General features: G+C 32.3%; 2 long non-coding RNA genes across 3 annotated transcripts in view; both read left to right on the top strand.

Moving 5' to 3' along the window:
• Positions 1 to 17,695, top strand: part of LOC114286442 (uncharacterized) — a 53,617-nt gene extending 35,922 nt beyond the window's left edge. The window contains exons 7-8 of the long non-coding RNA XR_014336017.1: positions 17,195 to 17,445; positions 17,556 to 17,695. This is a non-coding gene — a long non-coding RNA (uncharacterized LOC114286442). The remainder of the gene's footprint in view (positions 1 to 17,194; positions 17,446 to 17,555) is intronic.
• Positions 17,696 to 18,613: 918 nt separating this feature from the next.
• Positions 18,614 to 21,682, top strand: LOC114266995 (uncharacterized). 2 transcript variants are annotated; one of them, XR_014334719.1, is made up of 2 exons: positions 18,614 to 18,909; positions 21,293 to 21,682. It is a non-coding gene; the product is annotated as an uncharacterized LOC114266995 (long non-coding RNA). The 2 variants fall into 2 exon arrangements; XR_014334718.1 differs by lacking the exon at positions 18,614 to 18,909 and adding an exon at positions 19,025 to 19,052.
• The last annotated feature ends 3,618 nt before the right edge of the window (positions 21,683 to 25,300 follow it).

Below are 25,300 nucleotides of genomic sequence, written 5' to 3'. Positions count from 1 at the left end.
ACACAGAGTGATTAATCTTCAGAAACATAGTTATAAAATAATCTATATGATCTACTGTTTATATAAAACTATAAATAGGTTATGTTATGATCTACTGTTTATATAAAACTATTCCTTCAACTATATGATTAATCTATATGATCTACTGTTTATATAAAACTATTCCTTTAACATAAACAGAGTGATACACAGAGTGATTAATCTTCAGAATTATTTTGGGATTAATTTTCTGAATGTTTATATAAACAAACCACAAAGAAATAGGTTATGTTATGTTATGATAAACAGAGTGATAAACAGGATTAATCCTCAGAATTACGTAAACAAATTATGTTGTGTTAAAGGAATACTTCTTAGTTGAATGTTTTGGTGGTCATAGGTTATGTTAAATAGTTTTGGTGGATATAGCAACCATGGTTTAAAGGAATATTATGAAAATATTCAAAGTTTGATTTTTTTATTTTGTATTCAAACAATCTGTCTTATTTTTACAATCTGCTTTATTTTTTTATTCAAACAATCTGCTCTATTTTTATTTTGTATATGGAAAGTATTTTTTTCCAAACTTATAATATGTTAGGTTCTTATTTTGTATTCAAAATATGTTAGCCATCATTATATAAATACAATTAATTAATTAATACCACTAAGAAATTTAATTCACAACCTTAATACAGGCTATTGCAACCAACTCCAAGGTAAGGCTATTCATGCGCAATTGCATTAAGTTTGAATTGTGAAAATAAACGCCAATTGGTTATTAATGTATTATTTTTTTGTCTAATCTCTATTTAACTGGGTATAGTTTCCTTCTCTTCGGCTTCACTTCCATTTGTATCATATAAATTTTGTGTGTTTCAAATAAAGACACTTGCCAACATACAAATATTCATAAACTTAGTTTTCAATTTCTTTTCAGATTTTCCCTCTACTGCTCTCTAGCCCTGTTCTTCTTCTTCCATACCCTTGCTCCCGAAACTGTTGCTCTCCAGGTAAGATCACTCTTTTCCAGCGTATTTGTAGAATCTAACAACTTTCTCCTTGATAGCTTTACATACCACCAATCTGTTGCCTTGCTCATCAGAAATGTTGAGAATTTTGTTACTCATCATATGAGAAGCCACTTTCTTATGAAAAAACTTAGTAATACTGTCACCTAAAGCAAGCCGCTGCACTCTTGATCTCTGTTGTTTAAATTTTTCTTTAGCAGTAGGTAAATCAATGTAATTTGCCAAACCTTCTTTCTTAGCTAAATGCATCTCCTCATCGAGAGGATTGTTGTGACACCTTTGCTGCAACTTATGAGGAGTATCTTTTGCTTCCGGAACTTTGGCAGAGATACCACTATAGAATATCTGGTTCAATTATTTCAAAATGGGCTTCAATCTAAATTTGGAATTGGGAGTTTACAAGAGTTTGGTTTTTACATTGTCGGAACTACTCGCTCCCATTCTCGTTTTATCTCGAGTCGATCACTTCGCTCACTCTTCTCAAACTAAAGGTAAAGATCACTCTGTTTATTATGTTTGATTGCTATCACACGAACTCTTTACATTAAGGTAAAGACTCTTGGCTCCAAATTTCAGAATTTTATCTTTGTCAGTTTCCGCCATACCTCTCTCTTTTTTTTTTTTATTTGTGTTTGTGTTTGGCTGGACAAAAGAATAATTTCTCCTAGGTTTCCTTTTCATAAATTTAATTTTTTTTTCTTTCCTTTCCTTTCCAACAAAGCCCAAAGTAACTGATATGGGTTTGTAGAGTCGTTCCTTAAGTTGGTGAGATACATGGCCTGTGAAATTTTCACAGTGCCATATGAAGCCCAAAGTAACTGATATGGGTTTGTAGAGTCGTACCTTAAGTTGGTGAGATACATGACCTGTGAAATTTTGACAGTACCATATGAAATTGATGTCTATGGTGGTGACCATTGTTTTTAACTAGGGTTAGAGAAATAGATGTTTTTGTATCTGCTTAGTTTTAGTTAAATGTGAATTGGGATTTCTGAGATGAAAAGTAATTGTGGATTTGTTGAATAATGTAATATGGGTATTGAAATGATATATTTATTGTAAGATCTTTAGCTTATATGCATTCATCTTCGCCCTGCAGCCAAGTTTTTTTGCAGCTACAGGTTCAAACAGGGGCCTCCGATTCCTCTAGACAATCACAAATTTATTGTGTATGATCTTTCCATTTTACTTTTTGTTTGAACCCTTTACTAATTTTACCTAATTTATATATTTGCAATTTGTTTTTCAAGACTCAATCTTTTGTTTGTAAAGGTTTTATCTGATCGGAATTTGGATTTGAATTCATCTGCGATCTATGATTTTGTCAGTCAAAGTGGCGTTCTTGAATTTATACATTTGGAAATCTATATTGGGAAGATGATTTTGTCCTTTTTCATATTATTAGCCTGTAGTTTTTTATAAGAAAAATAACATTGATTTGAGTTCATTTTGCAAATCAATGTTATACTATAATTGCTAAGCAGAAGATGGAAAGCAATAAATAACATTGATTTGAGTTCATTTTGCAAAGCAATAAAAATAACATTGTTTGTCGTGGTTTCTACTGTAGAAACTGTGATTCATGTGTGTGCGCGCGCGCACGTTTGAGATGTTCCTATCTATTCAAACAATCTTTGTATGTTGGAATAAGGTTGCAGTTTTTATTATATTCCAGGTTATGTATTTCTTTTTACCTTTTCACATAGTGGTAATCATCTCTTTACTTATATGCTTTTATTTTTATTTTTCTTCTTCTTTTATTTCTATTTTTATTTTTTATTTTTTATATTAAAAAAAATGGGATTCATGCATTTTAATCTTAATATTATTTAAAGTTTGGTAGGCTTATATGCCACCAAACTGGGTTCCATTTTTTTTTAAAAAAAATTTGGTGGGTTTGAATCCGGATCAACATTCTTTATTTGTTTATAGATTTTTAAATTGAATGTCTAAATCTAGGGAATCACTATCCTCAATTGGGATAGTAATCTCATTAAATATGTTATCATACACTTGAGCCGCTCCAAATCACAGAAATATCCACGAATCCCATTTTGATTTATGGGTGGAAAATTGGTGGGTTTGGCGTTTTCCACCTATAAATCACAATATTGGCCCGAAATGGAGTACTTGGGTTATGTGTAGAATTGTGGATACTTTTCTCAAGGTTTCAAATATTTTTTCGAGTATCACTGTAATTTTCCCAACATGAGAGTTAGGCTACACTACACTACCCAGCAAAAAAAAAAAAAAAAAAAAAAAAAAATTTGAATAATTTGAGATGTTCTAATCTGTTCAAACACGTGTCTATTGTTGTGGAACTTTTTTCCAACATGTAACCTTCTAATGAAAACAATTTTGTTGAATGATAGAATTTATGTGTGCGTTATATTTTTTGTAATCAATTTCTTAGTCTCTACTATTTCTACATCCAAAAACTACTCTTTTTTTTTGTTTCTCTAAAAAATAAAAAATTAAATGATGAGCTTATTTGAGATTCTATTACTCTCTCTCTTATCCAATTCGAAAACCTCTCTGTATGGTATATTTCTATTTGGTATTTTTTCATTTTTTTTTCACCTATTAATTTGTTTTTGTCCTATTAAATAGTGTTGGGAATAAATTTAAATTTAAATAGTGTTGGGATTAAATTTAAATTTAAATAGTGTTGGGAATAAGTTTAAATAGTTTTGGGATTAAATTCAAATAGTGTCGAGATTAAAAAATAAATTTAAATAGTGTTGGGATTAAATTTAAATTTAAATAGTGTTGGGGTTAAATTTAAATTTAAATAGTGTTGGGATTAAATTTAAATAGTGTTGGGATTAAATTTAAATTTAAATAGTGTTGAGAATAAATTTAAATTTAATTCGTGTTGGGATTAAATTTATAATAAATTTAAATAGTATTGGGATTAAATAGTGTTGGGATTAAATTTAATTTTATCAAATTAAAAAATAAATTTAAATAGTGTTCGGATTAAATAGTGTTGGGATTAAAAAAATAAATTTAAATAGTGTTGGGATTAAATTTTATATTAAATTTGTAATTTTATTAAATTAAAAAATAAATTTAAATAGTGTTGGGATTACTTGAAGAACTGACCCGATCAGCAGAATACGATGGGGGCGGTTTCGACCACTTGGCTGGTTGAGATTGATGAATTTAATTCTTATTTCGGATAGATATTGAATTTAATATATAAAAAACCATATAATCGACCCAATCAACTTATTCATATGCGTACAACTTGAAACATGTGTGTTTATTTTCTTAATTAATAACTTGAATTCAGCTTTAAACAATTGTTGCTAAAGGACTCCAGAGAAGCACTTAGAACTTGTTTTTGAGGTTTGAGATCGTTGAGTTTCATTACTTTGGGTTCAAGGTCTGAAGGAATTTAATTGGGTGTATGAATATTATATAGATATGGTTTGCGTGAACTCCTCATTATGGTCTTGCTTTGTAAGTTATTCATGTATAGGTATGGTTTAGTTGATGGTTGTTCATTATATATATAAGTATGGTTTGTCTATGACATTTTTTTGCTTCTTTTCTTTTTTCTTTTTTTTCCATTACCAAGTGCCTTATTTGTCTAATAACAAATATCAAGTTTTTTTTTTTTTTTTTGGTCATAAAATTATGTTTAGACTTTCTAAATGATAATTATAATTTAATTTGAAAACTATAAAATTGAAGTTAGTTGGGGAAGAGAAGAGTTCAAATTTAGACAATTGTTGTGCTCCCATTTTAATACCCTTTATGTTGGTAGGGCTGATTTTAATTTTATCATTTTAATGTAATTGTTAAAATACATCATTCAACCGTCATAATTATATAACCAAATATTTTCAGGCTGAAGCACAATAGGTATGGACAATATCACTATTTTCGGTCAAGTTTTTTTCTTTTCTTTTCTCCCCTCCATATAAATTTAAATACCTCTCTTATAATGTAAGGTCTATTTATTTAAAATAAAGCCTATTTATTTATTTATTTTAAACTTATCATATCTAATTTTCTTCTAATAAATGCTTTAAACAACTACTTTATAGGTGGATGAAGACTTACACCGAATGGTAATATCAAGAAAGAAATGATTTTTTTTCTTATTTATCTGTATAAAGTTTTATTTATCACTCTAAAGTTTTTGTATATATAGATTCAATTTCTTCAACAAAGAAATGTTAATGTTGTTGTTCGCGATGAATGTGACCTTAATACTATTCGCATTCATGAGGTAAGCTTAAAAGTAACTAATATGCGAATGCATTTTCTTATCATTTTGTAAATTATTTATAAATAGATTCTACTTATTTTTTTATAAGCAAAGGCAAAGGAAAAACACAAAGCAACATCAATGGAGACAAAAAATGCTATCCCTTCTGGCAAAGGAAAGGAACATGCAAATCTCGTGGTATGATTTCTTAACATTTTTAAAAAGAGAGTTTTCCAAATATTTATTAAATAAAATTTCAATTTAATAATAAATGAAAATATGGATTTTTTTAGGATTGGATCGAAAAATTTATGGAGCTTAAAAGGAAAAATTCAACTAGCTTGTTTCGATGGGGATGTAATAAGGTAATTTCAATCTCAAAGTATTTTGATATGTATAATTCCAACAAATATACCAACTTATATCGATATTTTTTTTGTTTCCACAAATTACCAGATTGTTGTGCATGTTCCTCATTGGGGATGCATACAAATTGATACAAAAGACTTTTTCGAGAGTAATGAGGAGGAAGTTTGGGCAAATGCATGTTTGAAGACATGTTAATTGACACATCTTCTGTAAAGCATACAAATTTTGGAAAGCTTTAACCCACTTTTTTTAAATAAAGTTTTAATCCACTCTTTTGGTGTATGACAATATAATATTTATTTTTCTTATGTAGTTATAATTTGATTGGCAGCAGTAGTACTAACTGGTGTGCATTTTAATTTTAATTTCTTTTAAATTGCAGAGCATTAGCTGGTGTGCATTATTTGATATTTAATTTTTTTTATATTTGATTTGTTTGGAATTGTAAAGTATAGTCTGTTAAATATATCTTTATAACTGTATTTTAATCTTAATATTATTTACACCGTGCCTTTAGGTACAGGCATATGCTTGTAAATAAATAAAATGAAAGGAAACGGTACAAAATTAATTTGCCAATCAAAAAAATACATTTGTACAATTGTTAACAAATGTGATCGAATGGGTTGGAGTAATATAATCGTCATGCCCAACACACAAAAAAAAAACATTTTCAACATACAAAATTATGATGCAAATAAAATTATTACAATTTGTATAAATTATTTCACAAAAACATATTTTCAACATCTCTAATATTTTGTTTTTTACAAAAATAAAGCAGGTGTATTTTGTAAAAGCAAAAAAATTAACGTACTCTATTTTGGTAGAAATTTTCGAGTGCAAATGGATAAAAATGTAAAAAATGTTATTCTTTCCGTCTCAAAATATTAATCTCTTATTCTATTTTTTATTATTCCAAAAAATTAGTCCTATTTCAAAAATTGAAGACTAGAATATGAATTTCCTATTTTTTCTTTCTTTTCAATTTATTAACAACATAAAAGGTACAATAATTACAATTGATATTTCTAAAAAGATATACTATCAAAAAGTAATTTTTAAAGTGCAACAATTATACAATCAAAAAACGTTAAATTTTTCAAAAAAGACTATTATTTTGAGACGAAAGAAATATATATTTCAAATAATTTATCAAATCTCTTATATAGATATACAACCCACACAAATCCACGTATGTCTAAATTCCACACATATAAAAAGTTTAATAGATTAAGAGATTGTTTGGGGTGTTCTAAATAAGTGCACTTTTTGTCTTTTTGAACTAAAAAAATGAGGTTGAAAATATGGATGTTTGGGTTAACTTTTTGACTTTTTATGGAAAAATGTGTAATAAAAAATTGTAAAAATTGATTTGTAGGGAAAAATTCGAATTAGGAGTTGTGCAGCCGTAATTGTTAACTTTTGGTGAATAGTGTTAACTTTTTAACTTTTTGAGTAACTTTTTGACTTTTTTACAAGTTCCCAAACTTGGCCTAATTAAATTCATAACATAGCTCTAGAAATGTGGGTCATTTTACGCTTTCAAAAAGAACGCGTGTTCAGTTCAGCCATGTATGCAATAATACACTCCTGCATCGGGTGATGCTTCCGACCCCCAAGTGGGGGTGACCCCCAGTGACACTCCCAGTGACGTGTCAGCCTCTCATTGACTGAAAATAAAAAATAATAAAAAATAATAAAAAAAAACAATTTTTTTTGGGCCAATCACAACCGACCCCCAGCACCCCCACTGGGGGTCCGGAGCATTTTCCCTCCTGCATCACTGCCCGCTGCAGGGGGCAACAGGAGCAAGAACCAAAAGAGGAAGAAAAAAAATATGTCTCGTCAAGCTGCATTTGTTGCAAATTTTTGTCAAAAAGGAGGGGTGAAAATGGAAATTTACATTACCAGCCATTATTTATATTACACGTAAAAAATTTAAAAAAATTATTTTAAACATACATCATTTTCTTATTTACTCCCTCCGTAATAAAATAATAATTTTTTTTTTGTGGAAACTAATTTTTTTTAATAGTATAATTATTGCATTTTAAAAATATTAATTTTTTAAAATTATTCTTTGACATATTTTTTTAAAATATCAATTGTCATAATTTTACTTTTTGTATTGTTAATGAATTTAAAAAAGAATGACAAAATAAAAAATTCATATTATTTTAGTCCTTCATTTGTTAAAATAGACTAATATTTTCGGACAATGAAAAATGGAATAAGAGATTATATTTTGGAACAGATGGAGTACTTTTTTAACAAAAAAATCAAAAAATATACTTATTCAAAATATGTCAAACAACCCCTTAATTTAAAAACAATTTAGGCCTGGTTTGGGAAGTGAGTTGGTTTTTTAGCTATTCTACCTTGGACTAAAAAGTCTCATTTTGGATGAACTTTTTGACTTTTTTAATTTTAAAATAACTATGATTTAGATGTGACATTTTGTCTTATTAATTTTTTAACTTATTTTGTCTTTTATAGCTATTTTAGCCTTCTAGCCTCATTTATATTCAAAATTAGACACACATTAACAACATTATATCATAAAAATATTTTATTATATATAACTCACATTTATAAAACAAATTTAAATTACAAATCTAATGTGACATTTTTTATCTAATTGTTTTTAAAAAAAATAACTTTAGAAGTAAATAATAAAAAACACATGAAATATGAAAGGTCATATTGAAAAGAAAAAAAGAAAAAAAAAACTTTTAAAGGTCAAATAAGAAAATAAACAAATATAAAGGGGCAAAGTGTAATTTAACAAAGGGTGGCCCTCAAAGTGTTCACCACAATCCCCATAGGTCTTGTTTTGATAATCCAAATTAGTCAATATGTAAAACTCATCGAATATTTTATCTCTACAAAAAATCACACTCATTGGATATCGATAGTCTCTTGATTAGAATATATTTTTTTCAATGATAATATGATTTTAAAAATAAATTATTGATAAAATATGTTATAATTTACGAGTTATCGATATCCAATCAACATAATTTTTTATAAAAATAAAATAGTCAATTGGAATAATCGAAATAACACCTAGTCCAACCGCACCACTTTCTCTTTTAACAAAGTTCGGGGTTGTTGGGCATCCCCTATTAGTACACTTTTTTTATTTTTTATTTTTTTGGATTACATTACCTCTCTACTTTCTTACATATTTTTTTTTTAAAAATAAAAAAATATATACTTATTGAAATCATCTCAAATAACCCCTTAGTTTTAGCTGTCTTTTGATTCTATTCTTGTCAAATCAATTTTTTAGTTTTTGAAAGAAGTGGGTTAGCTTTTTGACTTTTTGACTTTTTTTGCTATTTTAGCATGGGCTAAAAAACTTGGTTTGGGAAGGGTTTTTTGGCTTTTTTGACTTTTTTTGTGAGAGAATAGTGCAATGATTATGGGTTGGATGTGATGTTTTGTTTGTTGTGGCTAAAATAACCTATTTTGTCTTTTGTGGCTAAAATAGCCAAAAAAGCCCACAAAACTACTTCCCAAACGGTGCTTAAATCAACCATTCAACTTTAAAATTAAAATAAGATAATATTAAGATACACTACAGGAAATATGGGGTTAGGTGGCGTTTTTTTAATGGCGTTTTTTAAAACGCCATTGTTTCTAATATTTAACGGTGTTTTATAAACGTCTTATTTTCCTGTAATTGAAACAGCGCCATTTCAAGAATCAAAGACGTTTTTTAAACGCCTTGGAATGGTTTTTGTTCAACGCCCTCCTTCTCTCCTGTTTCACCTTTATTTTGAATATGATAAGCAAGTATAAGCAAAAATCTCACTCTCTCTCTCTCTCTCTCTCGCCCTCTCTGCGCTGTCTAAGATCTTTCAAAATCGAAGTCAGAGCCATTTCGAAGTTCTCTCTCAAAATCGATTCAGATCGGTGATTCATCCGAGCCATTTCGAAGTTCTCTCTCAAAATCGATTCAGGTCGGTGAGCTACTCTCTCTCTCTCTCTCTCTCTCTCTGTGTGTGTGTGTGTTGTCTAAACCCTAGTTATCTCTGTCAGTTCAGCTCTGTGATTCAGAGATTCAGCTTTGTAATTTTACTCACAATTCACTTGAATTTGTTGTTGCTTTGATTTTACAAGCTGATTTGTTGTACATTTTGCATGTATAATTTAAATGTTAATGGTTTTGTACAGCCGATCTGGCCTTTTTATCAAATTAGATATGCTTGGTCTAATCAAGTATGTTTTCTACTTTGAAAAATTAGCAGATTGATAATTTAAATGTTAATGGTTTTGTTTATCATACATTCTCAAACGGTGGAGGTTGGCCATCACTTGCTTGTGCTTTGTGTTTTTAATTAGGATTAAGATGCTATTATGTTGGTTTGAGTTGCCTAGGGTTATAACTTATAAGAGCTTGACATTGATACATAGATGGTTATTTTAAAACATAAAAAATTATTTCTACCTTGTAGCAGAAAGTTCTTATGGGAAAGAATTTATTGTGGAGGACCTTGCTACTGCTTTTGTACAAAAAAAAATTGTTACAGTTTCATCATATGGTGGTAGTGATATGAAGCAATAGTCCCTCCAGAGAAAGATGTTAAAAGCTAGGGTGGGACTAATAGACTCCCTTCATAGAAAGCATGGAAATTGAGAAACTACCCCCAAAACAAATTCATATTGGTTTTTTGTACATCAACTGAATTAGAGGAGAAAATACATCAAATGGAGAAGGAAACCTTAATTTAGGGTTTCCTCACCAGAAGACTTAAATATGATCTTTTGTTTTAGATGGCTTCTCATTATGTTGTTAAATATGGTTGTTTCTTTTTCTAAGCTAAGGTGCTTGATACGTTTACTTTTGAAGCAACAAATTGGGTTGAAAGCAGTCAACTCTGTTTCTAGTCATTTTCATTCTGGAAGTGGTAAATAGACAACTCTTAGTAACTAACAAAAATGCTCTCTTTTTGTTGCAAACATTAATGCAACAGATCTTTGCACTTGCAAAAATGAGCAGTAGTATGAACTTGTCCTATTCCTCAACAGTTGAGGCCGAGTTAACAATGATTACTCCTCCAGTCTTTTGTTCTCTCTACTTGAATCATTGTCATGTTACTTTTCATTCCTCATTTAATTCTCTGCTTTTACTTTCAATTCCATGTTTCTCCTTGTTATTTTTTCTCCTGTTCCAAAGCTTTTTGAAAAATTATCCTACTGTGCATGCTGCAACTAATGTTTTTCATGAATGGCCTGTATTAGAGTACACTGATGTAAAAGAAACCGAAATGTGACAACACTGGCCCTTTTAAATGATATGGTTTTTGATGTTCTTTCCTAGGAGGGTAGGCCCAAATGAAATACCTTCAATAGTATGTCTACTTTAACCCTTTTAGATGTCTTTTCGTGATTGCCGAAGTTTTCTTTTCTTCTCTATTGTAAGACGAATTTGATAGGAGATTCTACTGGTTGGTATCTGGTTAGTAAGTACTGGAAGAAGGGTTGGTTGGTTGGTTAAAAAAGGGTTTTACCTTTATCTGTATGGATCAACCAACAAGTAAAAGAATTTATTATTTTATGATGAAATATGGATGATGGAAGTGAGTAGTACAAGGGCTAGAAGTTGTTCAGTTCTGTCTAATTAAATGGTGTAGCGGCAGCCAATCAATGATCTTTCATTTTAGTGAAACTGCACTCTCAAATCAAAACTCTTTTTACTGTTTCGTTGACTCTCTCTCTCTCTTTCATTCTCTGTCTCAACGTTTCATCAAAGCTGCATTTATACTCATAGCTTGCTTCTAAGTTCAGTGCACATTGGATACAACATTACTACATATTTATAATTATTTATTCAAAATTTATTTATAGTTAATAATAAATAATTTAAATTTGTTTCATTCTTGAACTTTACATTTCATCAATTTAATTAAAATGGACAAAATACCTCCTGTGATGTATTTATGTTTACTTCACTATTGCTAATGCCTTTTTCAATTTTGATACTTTTTCAAAACATATCCTTATCAGAAAAAATAAAAAAGAAAAATTAATCTTGGATAACACATGACCATATAAGAATAGACATTTTACTAATTAACCCTTTAATTAATTTCTAATTTTATAATGTCATGATAGATTAATTTGAGAGAGAGTGTAGGATACAATTAACTTCATTTGGAGGGTTATTTGACCCAAAATAAATAAATAAATAATCGTCTAGCTAGCATGTGAAAGAATTGTCTTGCATGTAACTTTGTCTTGATTTGTAGTATTATATGGTGAAGTTTGGTCTTCAATTCAAACAAGTTTTCTTCATAGTTATTAACGTGGATAACTATGATTGTGATTGTGATTGTGATTCCTCAACTAATATGATTGTGAATGTGATTCCTCATTTGGTGGTTGCTCTTTGGTGTTTTCTAAATCATCATCATCATCATCATTGGAAGTATTCGAGCTTTGGTACACTTATTGGTTTGGGTAGTGGGTTTGAACTTCCCACATCCATGAGTTCCTGCCAAAATTATTCCATTATTGATTGATTTGAGAGAGCAATGTATTTCTTGAATCTATCATAATCTATCAAGAGCATTGTAGAAACTTTTGGTTTCTTCATTAATATGCTTCATACTAGATATGCTTCTAGTATGCTTGATAGTACTAATTTAGATTGCAGCATCGGGATGCAATCATTAATGGTGCATGCATGCATAAATAGCCTTAGACCCATCCAAGAATCTTCATTAGAGATACCTAGTCATCTTTAATGAAGCTCTTCTTGGATTGTCCAGTTGGACAGTTCAGGAGCACAAGTCTGTATTGTAATTAGTAGTTCTACTGCTTATAGTCCATCTCGTAGAGATTTCATGTAGCAACTCCTTGTGTTCTCCGAGTGCATACTAGACAAGGTGTAATAGTACACCTAGTCTATGTCGTGTATTTGGAGAACCATGGGGAGATGCTGCCGAAATTTCATTAGAGATAAGCAGAGCGGTATGAGCTGCTTTTTACAATATAGACTGTGCATTCCTGAATAGGAAAGTAGGATGAACCAACATATTAGAGACCAGTTAGAGGTGAATGATGTCATATTGCATGCATTATAAGGTACTTAATTGAGGTTAAGATTAATTAAAACGGAACGGTAATTTTGAACTTTGTTGATTTGGCAGTGGCATTTGTAGTGTAAGAGAGAATCAGATGGATAAAAGTTGGATAAATCAACATAGGTTGCACCCGGAATACATACAAGGGGTTAAGGAATTTATTAAATTTGCATGCGAAAATAAGCCGTTGTTGAATGAAGACACGTGCCCATGTAAACGGTGTCATAATGTCAAATTGGTGGAGAAAGGCCTGCTCAGGGAACATTTAATGATCAACGGGTTTCTTCCAAGTTACACCAGTTGGATTTTTCATGGGGAGAATTTGTCATCGCCTGTGCCACACAATGTGAATGTCGAGCAAACTGATTCGAATGATGGTGATGAAACTTATGAAATGCTATACGAAGGATTTGGACTTCCTCCACCAAGCTTTATTCACGAGGCAACAAGTTCTGGTATTAAACAAGGTCCAGCTGAGAAAACCGAAAAATTCTTCAATTTACTGAAAGAGGCCGAAAGAGAGTTGTATCCTGAGTGTCAGAAGTTTTCAACGCTCTTATTTATTGTTCGGTTATTGCACATCAAGTGCCTTAGTGGTTGGAGTGACAAGTCTTTCACAATGTTGCTTGAGCTTTTGAAGGATTCGTTCCCAAAGGGTGAAACTTTGCCAAAGTCATTTTATGCAACTAGGAAACTTCTTAGCGACTTGGGCCTCGATTATCATAAGGTACATGCATGCCCAAGGGATTGTTCACTATATTGGAAGGAAACAGCTGGTATGGATGATTGCATAATGTGTCATATGCCTAGATACATGAGGGGGAGGAGAAAGATGTTAAGAAGAAGCAACAAAGAATTCCACATAAGATTGTTAGATACTTTCCATTGATTCCAAGGCTTCAAAGATTGTTTATGTCATCCAAAACATCTTCTTTAATGAGATGGCATGCAGAGGGCCGAATTGATGACGGCAAAATGAGACATCCCGCTGACTCTCCAGTTTGGAAAATTTTTAATAATTTGTATCCCAAGTTTGCGAGTGAGCCGTGCAATGTCAGACTGGGTTTAGCAGCGGATGGATTCAATCCATTCAAGGCAATGAATGTCTCTCATAGCAGTTGGCCAGTTATTATAATGCCATACAATTTGCCACCATGGTTGTGCATGAAGCAGCCTCATATGATGATGACATTGCTCATCGATGGTCCTTCTTCACCTGGAAATATTATTAACGTCTACTTACGCCTTGTAGTGGATGAATTGAAAGAACTGTGGGAAAACGGTGTTGACACATATGATGCGGAAACTAATCAGATGTTCCGAATGCATGCTGTGTTATTGTGGACTATAAATGATTTTCCTGCCTATGCAATTTTGTCTGGATGGAGCACGAAAGGCGCTTTAGCTTGTCCTTGTTGTAACACACATACTCGTTCTCGATATTTAAAGAACGGAAGGAAATTATGTTACATGGGGCATTGTTGCTGGTTAAATGGGGGTCACAAATTTCGGAAAGCTAGTGCGTCTTTTGATGGCACTCATGAATTCGAACCATGTCCAACTCGGTTATCAGGGGCTAATATGCTACCACAACTAGGCCCTAAGTTCAAATTGAATTCTAAGCATCAACAATCTAGCAAACAGAATAGAAAGGGGAAAGAAAAGGAGGAAAATGAGGACTCGGGTCATAATTGGAAGAAGAAGAGTATTTTCTTTGAGCTATCATATTGGGAGCATAATTTGATTCTCCACAATCTTGATGTGATGCACATTGAAAATAACGTGTGTGATAATGTATTGTGGACGATATTAAATGTTGATGGGAAAGGGAAGGACAATTTAAATACTCGTCGAGATTTGTAAGATATGGGAATTCGGAAGGCACTACATCCTCAGAAAAGGGTTGGGAACAAGTATTATTTGCCTCCTGCATGTTTTGCCATGAACAATAGAGAGAAAAGTCTATTCTACACACTTTTAAAGAATATCAAAGTTCCAGATGGTTACGCATCCAATATTTCTTGTCGGGTTAACCTCAAACAACGTAGCATATCTGGACTGAAAAGTCATGATAACCATATACTCATGCAACAAATACTTCCAATAGCAGTGAGAAATTTGTTACCGAAGAAAGTGGTTGAACCATTAATTGAGTTAAGCAATTTCTTCAGGCAGTTGTGTTTCAAAACCCTAGAGGTGGATGGTCTAAATTGTCTTCAGTCCCAAATCGCTCTTACACTTTGCCATCTTGAGAGAATTTTTCCTCCATCATTTTTTGATATAATGGAGCACTTACCCATTCACCTAGCAGAGGAAGCGAAGATTGCCGGTCCAGTGCAATGTCGATGGATGTACTCTACTCCAATGTCCATTTTGTATATATTTGATTGTTTATACTTGGAAGTTATGTATGCATCTTTTTGTTTATAGGTACCTTATGACGCTTAAATCATACATCCGTAATCGAAGTTATCCTGAAGGTTCAATTGCACAGAGATACTTGGTCGAAGAATGTATGACATTTTGCTCAAGGTACTTGCATGATGTTGAGTCGAAATTGCATCGACCGTTAAGGAATTGCGATGTTAGTGACAATCCTGAGATATTAATGGGGCGGGCTTTAGGAAAAGGAAAAGGGTTTGTTCTTGATAACACAACATGGATACAGGCTCATCGGTATATGTTATTTAACATTGCTGCGGTTGTCCCATATCAAGAGTAAGATAGATGCAACCTTTGTCTCATTGTGAATGTATTTATACCAACTATAATTATCGTGCATTTTACAAGTAGTTTAATTGTGTAGGGAACATCGTGAATTTATTAAGCGGTCATATCGTCGTCTCAGAGATTATGATGTGGATCGTCGTCACAATGATGAGTTTCCCAAATGGTTCAATTCTCATGTAAGTGCATGTTAAGCACAAGTCTTCTATATTTTTCCAATCCATGTGCTTCTATATTTTTGAAGTTGTTAATTGATGTTTAATATTGATAACTTTCTTTGAAAAACAGGTTGCTGAGCTATTAGCTACTGAAAATGTAGCATTGTCAGAAGAGATTAAAATTTTGGCTTTGGGACCCAGCCAAAAGGCCACCAGATTTAATGGGTATATAATTAATGGTACTAGGTACCATACTAAGAGTTGTGAGTTGAGAAGAAAAACACAGAATAGTGGGGTTATGGTGAAGGCAAAGACTTCTAGCTATGCAAGTGCGAAAGACATTAATCCAGTGGAAGGTGATGTAGCGTACTATGGATATGTGATAGATATTATTGAATTGTATTACTCACACGACCATAGATACATGTTATTCATGTGCAACTGGATTGATAACAATAAAGGACTCAAGCAGGATGATTTTGGTTTTACACTTCTTAATTTCAATCACTTGTTATATGCGAAGAAACAAGACAGTGATGAGCCATTCATCCTAGCATCTCAAGCACAACAAGTCTTTTATGTTAATGATTCTGTTGATGAAGATTGGAATGTTGTACTCAAGATGAAACCTAGAGACTTGTATGAGGTGTGTGGAGAACAACCAACTATTGATGAAGGACTACATCACAACGAAGTGGAAGGATTTGGTGATCAAGAGTTAGATGTAGCTTCCTTCACTTGTGAGGAGGATATGGATTGGGTTAGGCAAGGTATTGACGGAACAACTGTTGATGAAACTATTGGACCTCTTGAAGCATCGACAGAGGCACAATTTGAAGATGACGAAGAACTGATATGATATTGTAATTGGAAGCATATTCACTTTTACATTTGTGTTTTCTGTATGGATATTCATATTAATAAAATCTTTGCTTTTGTACCTTTGTACCTTTCTTTAAATGGCCATTTTTACCTTTCATGTACTCTTATTTTGTTTTGAATGCAGTAGATATTTATAGATTATCATGTCCTTACTCTTCTGTTTGTAGTTTTTTTTATAGATATTATCTATAAGTTCTAGCTTCGACCATTCTTCTAGTGAAAGTGAGCAATCAAGCTCTAGTAGTTCTAGTTCAGATGAGACTCAAACCACACTCAAGATGAAAGTCATACCTGATTCATCGGCATCATGGCATCTACCAGGCAGTCTTCCTACCACATCACGTAGCGGTAGTACATCACATGGCTCTGTTTCAGCCGGTATGTATCAACTTTGCTTGATATTTTCTTATGGTGTTTTTGAGTTAGATTTGTAGTCCTATCTATCATACATCATGCATGGTTATTTTAAAAAAAAATTGAGTTTGGATAATTAAAAGCATAATGTGTGGTATAGAAGCAAGGATAGCAGAATTTTAACACCCCATGGTATGATATGTTGAAATTTGTTGAAATTAAAAGCATAATTCAGATATTCAATTGAAATGCATATTATTTGATTTTCGTTTAGTATAAAAGGTATGCTATAGCTCAATGTTACACTTGATTGCATCTTCAGTGACCAATTGACTGCATCATAAAGAAACTAATATGAAGCTTACTACTATTGTTTTGTAGGTCCTAGCTCAAGTCAAGCCACACAAAAGCAGACAAGGGGTCCCACATATGTGCATGGTCAATGGGGTACTAGTGAAGATGGCATTTTAAAAGTTGTTCCAAATGAGTTGAATCAAGTAGTTGAAGGACACACATCCCTTGCTTCACATTTGGGCGTTTTGGCACGAGATGGGAGTCCTGCACCACTCACTTTTACGACTTGGCATTATGTTCCAAAACAAAACAAAGATAACATATGGAGGGAGATAAAGGTATATATGGATATTTAATATGAAATAAGTTACAATTGTATTCCATATGAAATGCATATTACAAGTGTAGTTGACATTGCATATTACAAGTGTCTATAATTGTAATGCAGGCTCATACGGATGCAGATGAATCCATGAAGAGAACAATAATGGCTTCATTTGGAAAGAAATGGAGAGATTGGAAAAGTCGAGTGAAAACAATGGGATACAAACCTTTCAAGAATGATGCAGAAAGGTTGGCTCATCGACCAGATAGAGTACATGAGGATCAGTGGCGGGCTTTGGTCTACTATTGGGGCACTCAGAGTGCATCGGTAAAATTTTATTTATGTGAAAAAATGTTTATATATGATAATTTTTTATAACATCTTAAATAAATTTCATATTGGACAGAAATCAAGCAAGAAGAATAGAAAAATCCAAAAGAAGAAGACATTACATCATAGAACAGGCCGAAAGCCTTTCTCAGTGGTTCGACTGGAGGTATAATTATTCTCTCCATTCATCCTTTTCATTCTTTGTCAACTATATCTGTCTATATGTGCTAAAAAGGTGTCAACAATTTGCACCATAATGAATTTATACCAGTTCTACAAAAACAGATGTTATTTGCTTAGTTGTTTATTTTATTTACTTAACTTGTTCACATATTTAATTGCTTAATTATTTAATTTTCTTATTTATCTTAAGATTTTGTTTGTCTTTCATTTATAGGAGACAAAAAAGAACAATGGGGTTCCTGCTAGTCGGTCACAGGTGTGGATGGCCGCATACATGAAAGATGGGACGTCAAATAGTGATTCAGTTAATGAGGTTATGGTATGTGATACTACTTTATCTTTGGACTTTTAATATGATTTATATTTATATTGGAGGCTGATTATTGAATTCAAACTTGCAGACTCAAATGAATGAGTTAGCAGAGCACATGGAGGGATCTTCTACTAACCCTGCAGCATTACAGGAGCGAATCTTCACACAAGTTATGGGCCCAGAGGGACCTGGCCATGTTCGGACGTTTGGATTGGGACCGTCACCCACTGATGGTTTTGGCGGTGGATATAGGCGGTCACAAGAGCAGAATCGTCTCTTCCAAACTCAAGTTCAGGAACAAGTTCAAGAGCAACTTTAACGGTATCAAATGCAGTTTACGTCGAAGATGAATGAAGTAATGGAGAAACAAACTCAGGCTATACGCACAGATTTTCAGTCACGAATTCAGTTTTTGGAATCTCAATTGCAAGTTGCAGGCGTGCCCGCTGATCCAGTTGTTGCGCCATCAAACCCATTACATAGGCAGCATGTATTTTAATTATTTTTACTAGTTATTACTTTAAATTGCCTAGAGCTAATATACAACTTAAGTCTCTAATTGAATGATAGGTTGTGGATTCACTTAGTAGTCATCCCACTGTTCGGTCAATGTCACATCAACAACAATCTCATGCATTTTCATCCCAAGAGGTGAGCAATCATTTAATCAAAGATTTTTTGACAAATAACATATCTTATTAATTACAATACTTGCCCTTATTAAATATAGGTTCACCTTTCAAAAAAAGAGAAGAAGAAGAAGAAGAAGAAGAAGAAGAAGAAGAACTAACAAGGTAAAAGTACTAATATCACTAGTTCGTGGTTTATGTTCATTTGATTTGTAAGGCATTGTTGGTTCTGAAATTAGGGTTTTGGTTGTTACTGTTGTGAGTAGTGACTAAATTTGGGTATTTTTGGAGATGGAAAATTGACAATCTTTGTTAATGTATTCACTGTTTGATTTCCAAGCAACATTAAGAAGAAATACAAGAACTTGGAAGCTCACAAGAAGTTTGGGTTAGAATGGTAGTTGTGATGTGAGGCTATTAATCTTTCTTTCATTTTCCATGTGTATATCGATATCTAACTGGTGTGTTAGTGTAATTTTTGCTTGAGAAGCTCCAGACATGCGAACTCTTTTTTGGTCAGTGTCTGAGTCCTGTTCTATATTTATCAAAAGACCTCGTTTTCATTTTCTACGTTCATCTGAGTTTCTGGTTGCTAATGATTCTTCCAACTTTCCAAAACAATCTGAGATAAGCTTTTCCCCGAACCATTGACCCTTGTTCGGCAGGGAAAAGTTGATTCATTCAAGGGAGCTTTATAAGTAACCCTGAGGCTGGTATGAGATCTGTTAACAACTTTGTCAAGCCAACACTACTTCTTACTGATTTATATGATGTCTTGAACACTTCAGTTGCATACACAAACTGATATTTTCTACTGTCCAAGTGCGAGCTTTGGAGAAATTTAGTTGTCATCCATGGTTTATGGTGGACCTTCTATGTACTTATGGTGGCTTATGCATAATCATGTGATTGTCAAATGTTGACTTAGCTGTTGGCTAATCATGAGAGCTTAATCAGAGTAGTGAATGTTTGTCGTCCCAACACCAATTAAGTGTTGGAAGCCTACAACTTTTACATTAAAGGGGTGACCATTTATGAAGTCATCTTTGCATTTGAAGCTTTGAATTTGGGCTCAGGGCTTTGTTTTCATTGTTGTACTTGAAATCTCTCTTGCTATGTAATGGCTGCCAAAATGTGCACTCAGCAACATGTGCACTCTTAGAGAGTCTTCATAACTACAAATAAATGTCATAATCATTTTAAGAAGTTGTTTGTCTTGGATTAGGTTTGAGCAGTACTATGTTTTTTCCTTCAGTCTACAAATATTTGTCAAACCAACTCTGAATAAAGCATTAGCTTCTGATTTGAGTGCGGGAAGAATGATTTTGACTTGTGCTTTTGCTGCAGACCCAGATGATCCACTGAAGACTACTGATCAAACCAGGCGTCTTGGCTTAATCGTATGTTCTCTGTAGTCATTAAAATTTGAACATAAAATTTGCAATGGAGTTCTTATCTTTAATGTACTGCAAAAATTTTTAATTTTTGTGGAAAATCCTCTTTATGGGATTTTTAAAAAAAAATCTGAATTGGAAAATTCTTGCATTTTTGTTTTGATTAAGTTTTAATTGGGGTAAAGAACTGGAGTATTTGGACTAACTGAAACCATGAAATACCTTAGCCGGGACATAGATAACAAGTTTTATATGTAGTAGGCTCCTTTTATAAAAGTTCAGTAGCTTGGTATGTTCAACAAGAAATTTGGTTTCATAAATGTAGCTTTGCATTGTTTCTTTTTGTTTTTTTGTTTTTTAAATTTTTTTTTATTAAGTAGGCAACAAGTTTTGCTACATCTTTCGGAGAGCATCAAATTATGCACGAGTCTTTAGGTTTTGATACTGCAAATTCTCTTTTCTCAACACTTAAATGGGAAACAAGGGTTATTATGGGCTTTGTATTTGTTGGAGTTTTTGAAAATAGTTTTCTGTTCTAGGAGTCACGTAAAACAGAAAATAGAATTGAAAATTTGTTAAGTTCATTGTTCTCAGGAACTATTTTCAGGAAAAAAAAAGGAGTTAAAAAAGAACCAGTTTTCAGAGAAACACCAGAATTATGTTCTGTTTTTTTTTTTTTAACCAGAAATACTAAAGAATAAAAATACCGTCCCATAATTTTCAATTTTCAGAAAAATGAAAATTATATTAGTGAAGTTTTGGCTGTTATATAATTTTTCCGATGTTTTGATTCAAAAGGTTTGATGGAAATTGGTGGTGCATCATGTGAGGTGGATTTTATTTAAGGGGTACCGCTTCTTTTATATAAAATTGGATAAAATATCTTGGGAAGTATGCTTAGAAGTGCCATCCAAAAGTTGTATATACTTTTCCTATCCCAAAAGATGAGAAGAAAAGTTGCAATACTTTGAAGAATTCTTGGTTAAATATTTGTTGTTGGTTCTATTGCAGGTGTGTAGGGGAACTGTCGTGATGCTTGTATCACCTACTGATGGAACTGATGAGATTGCGAATCCTTTCATCCAGCCAGATGGGGCTTAAATCTCTGGACTTATTATGTAGCTGCCTTCTTAACATTTGGTTTTTTCTCATTTAAGATATTCTAGAGTTTGAATTTAGTTTCTGTTTTGTCTACTTGAATGTCATTGTCTATTAATGTGAAATAGTAGCAAATGCCATATTACATTCTGTGATTTCTTTGAACTGATCAGGTGTTTTGGTGCCCCTGCGAAGTGAATATGATTTAAATAGGCGGTCTTTCTAATTGTAATCACTTGCAGGTTATCCATGGTATGATTATACAACATTTACTGAAATTGCAAAACTGCTAGTTCCAATCAAGTGTTGACAAAACATGCGCATATGAAATAAACAGGTGATGAGCAAAATGCAGTGATGATTTGATTTACTTGGGACATTCAAATGCTCCTTTGGCTTGTTTTTTTTTTTTTTTTTTTGTAACTTATAATTAGAAGCATTGAAATTATTTTAGCCACTGCCAAGCTGCTCTGCAAAGGTGGGTTTTTTTGTGTGGTTAGTTACCCATTGAAGTTTTCGTAGTTGACAGCCTTAGGAGAGCAAACATGACTCCAAATTGGACTTGTCAGTGGACCACCTTGCCCTTTTTTAGGGCTGCAATGGAAGTTCAGTCGTTGCTATTGGCATTACTCGGCATGGCATAGGTGTGTAATTCAAAGGAAGGGCATTCCTTCTAGAAGACAAGAGAAGACTCTCAGTTCTTGCTATACCTAGTTTGGAGGTCTTGTTTGGTTGGGTGAGTAAAAAGGAGAACCCTTTAACACTATCAGTTTTATTTTTTGTTCTGGTCTGTGTGTTTTCTTTGTTGTTGATACTGGAGACACTTTGCCTTCGTGTAAATGATAGTACACATATTTTACACAGTGAATGCAAGATTTGTGCCCCTTAAAGGCCAACTAATACGATTTATTTATCATTGTAAAAAATAAATAAATAATGGTCATCATCACGCTGTGCTATCAACAATATATGAGTTCTCTGATGGCCTGCACCCTTAAAATTTGCTGAAATGAAATGAATTCAGGTTGCGTTTGTTTCAGGCCATAGAGGAATTCAAGAAGGGCAAAGTTGAATACAGAGCAGATAAAACTGGGATCGTTCACTTACCCTTTGGAAAGTCAGATTTTTCTGAAGAATATCTTCTTGTGAACTTGCTTGCTACGGTAGTATGCTCTCTCTCTCTCTCTCTCTCTCTCTCTCTCTCTCTCTCTCTCTCTCTCTCTCTCTCATGTTTATATGCACTCAATTTCGGAACTGTATTTCCTTTTTTATTTCTTTAATTAATATGACAGAAATCAGTAGAAACAAACAAGCCATCTGGTGCAAAAGGAGTATACTGGAAAAGTGCACATATATGCTCATCAATGGGGCCTTCCATTCGGTTAAATATAAGGGAAATGCTTGATTTCAAGCCTGCGACTTTGAATGTTTAAGGAAATAACACATGTAAATTATATCTTCTAAACTATTCAGGTAGCTTCTTGGTTTCCTCCACAGGGACTTGTGAATGTTTGAAAAGGGTAGGACACAAGCTGAGTTGAATATGATAGGGAGGTATTCAGATTCATGTTTGCATTTACAAAGAGCATTGCATTGGCTTCTATATGCCAGTTGTATCAAAATCTTGTATTGGTATCACGAACTTTTTTTTATGTATTTTATTTTATTTGTATGTTAATAGGTTAGTAATAAGGTAGATTACAACGAATGAGCTATGGTCGCTCTATCGATTCGTTGTTGCTATTGCACATATGAAACTGAATTAATGCTTCATTTGTTATTTGAATGGGAGTTATTATTTTATCTGTTAGTTTTATTACAAGTATTTGAATGGGAGTTAATATTTTGTATGTTAGTTTTATTACAGGAATTTTTTTATTAATTGAATGAGAAACCAAATTCAATATTTTCTTACAGGTATTCGTTTTAATTTAATCAAATAAAACTAGCATAATCTCCAAAAAAAAAAAAAAAGATATGACGGCGTTTCTAGAAACGCCTCCTAAACCCTTAATAGTAACGGTCATATTTTTTAAACAGATACGACGACGTTTCAAAACGTCGCTAAATATCATTGGTGACGTCAGCGTGTGTATAGTGGGACATTTGGCAGCGTTTTTTAAAACGCCTCCTATACTAATATCACGACATTTTTAAAATGTCGCAAAGCTACAGCGACGACCGCAGCTTCGACGTTTGGTACTAAACGCCACAAAATGAATTAGCGGCATTTTTGATAGATATAGCGGCTTTTTTAAAACGCCACTAAAAGCCCAATTTCCAGCAGTGATAACATTTTAAAACTATATCATTTTATTTTAATTTTGAATTTAAACAATTGAATTACCAAAGTAAAATTATTGTGGAGAAAAGAATGATAAAAGATTCTGATCCACAACTTTACACTGAAAATATGTAAATTTTGAACAATAATCATTAACTTGTTTTGGGAGTAAATTAAAATATGACTTTTTAATGTTTTTTGACTTTTTTAAAAAAAATGTAAAAAAAGCAAAGAGAAAATATGACCCAAAAAAAAAAATTAAAAAACCAAAAAATTTCTTTTGACCATATTCTCAACACAGCCAATATTGTTTGTGGTGTTCTGTATTACCCTAGAAGACCATCTCATACATGTACGGTGCATTTGAATTTAAAAAGTGTGGGTTTAGTTTTAGCTGTATTTTGATTCCATTCTTGTCAAATTGTTATAAAATTAAAGTAATAGAAAAGAAAATAAGAGCTAAAGAGAATAGCAAAAAATTATAATCAAGAAAATAAATATTTCTTCTCATTCAAACTTATGCATACCAAAACATCTAACAAATATTTGCTTATATAGGCAAAATTTTAGTAGATGCAACATGTGAATTTGGAGGAGTTGGTAGAGATGGGAGGTTGGTGAAGTAAGTGAAAATGGTGAGATTGGAGGAGTTGTTGAGGTTGAAGAGGTATGTAAATTAACACAACTTCATTAACTAAATTCTACCATGTCCATTAATCTCATCTTCTTATCATGAATTAAAATGATATTTGTTTTAATGGTTATTCAAATATTTCACAACTCCCTCTTGAATAACTATATACTAAGAATATGTCTCGTTAAAACTTTACTAAGGAAAATTCAGTGGGAAAAAACCTTTCGTGAAAGGAAAAGAGTACAATATTCTTGTATGTGATTTGTTTAGATTGCCTCATTAAAACCTTGTTAAGGAAAACCCAGTGAGAAAAAACCTTAGATGAAAGAAAAAGAATACAATCTACAAATCTACTTAAATAGATGACTCCCCCTCAAAACTGCATAATAGATCGTTACGTTGAAACATCTCAGTATTATGCACGAGCTTTTTGAATGTTGCAGTCAATAGTTATTACCCAGAAGGTAACCCAATAGGTGGTGAATTGAGTTTCTAAATAAATTGATAAATTAAAAATTCAACCTAAATAACAAATAAATAAAAATACTCAATAGTATAAAATAGGGTAATGAAATAAAATGAGCAAAGGGAAGAGAAAGCAAACACAGTGATTTGTAGTGGTTTGTCATGTCGGGCTAACGTCCACTCCCTAAATATCTTCCTCGGGAATTTCTCCACTATTCTTCAAATAATAATTATACCACTAGTTTCACGAGTGCTAGTGAACCTTTATAACAAGTAACCAATCCCGATCACTCCGACTAATTTTGAATCCGGTGCCTAATCACACCTCACCAAGTAATTTTATCTCAAAAATCACTCACAAAAAATAGCACTCTTTTTACAAGAATAAGAATAAAGGATATAAGACACTTTTAAAATTTTGTTCAAACTTTTAATAGGATTTCTCTCACAAGAAATAATTAATCACTGAAAGCACATAATATAATATTTGTGAATACTTTAATATCACGCAATTTCTTTTCAGCACTTCTTCAATTTT

The sequence above is a fragment of the Camellia sinensis genome, chromosome 7, assembly GCF_055761805.1.
Source record: "Camellia sinensis isolate YWXY chromosome 7, ASM5576180v1, whole genome shotgun sequence".
NCBI classification, from domain to species: domain Eukaryota; kingdom Viridiplantae; phylum Streptophyta; class Magnoliopsida; order Ericales; family Theaceae; genus Camellia; species Camellia sinensis.
This window is presented reverse-complemented; position numbering and strand designations above follow the sequence as displayed.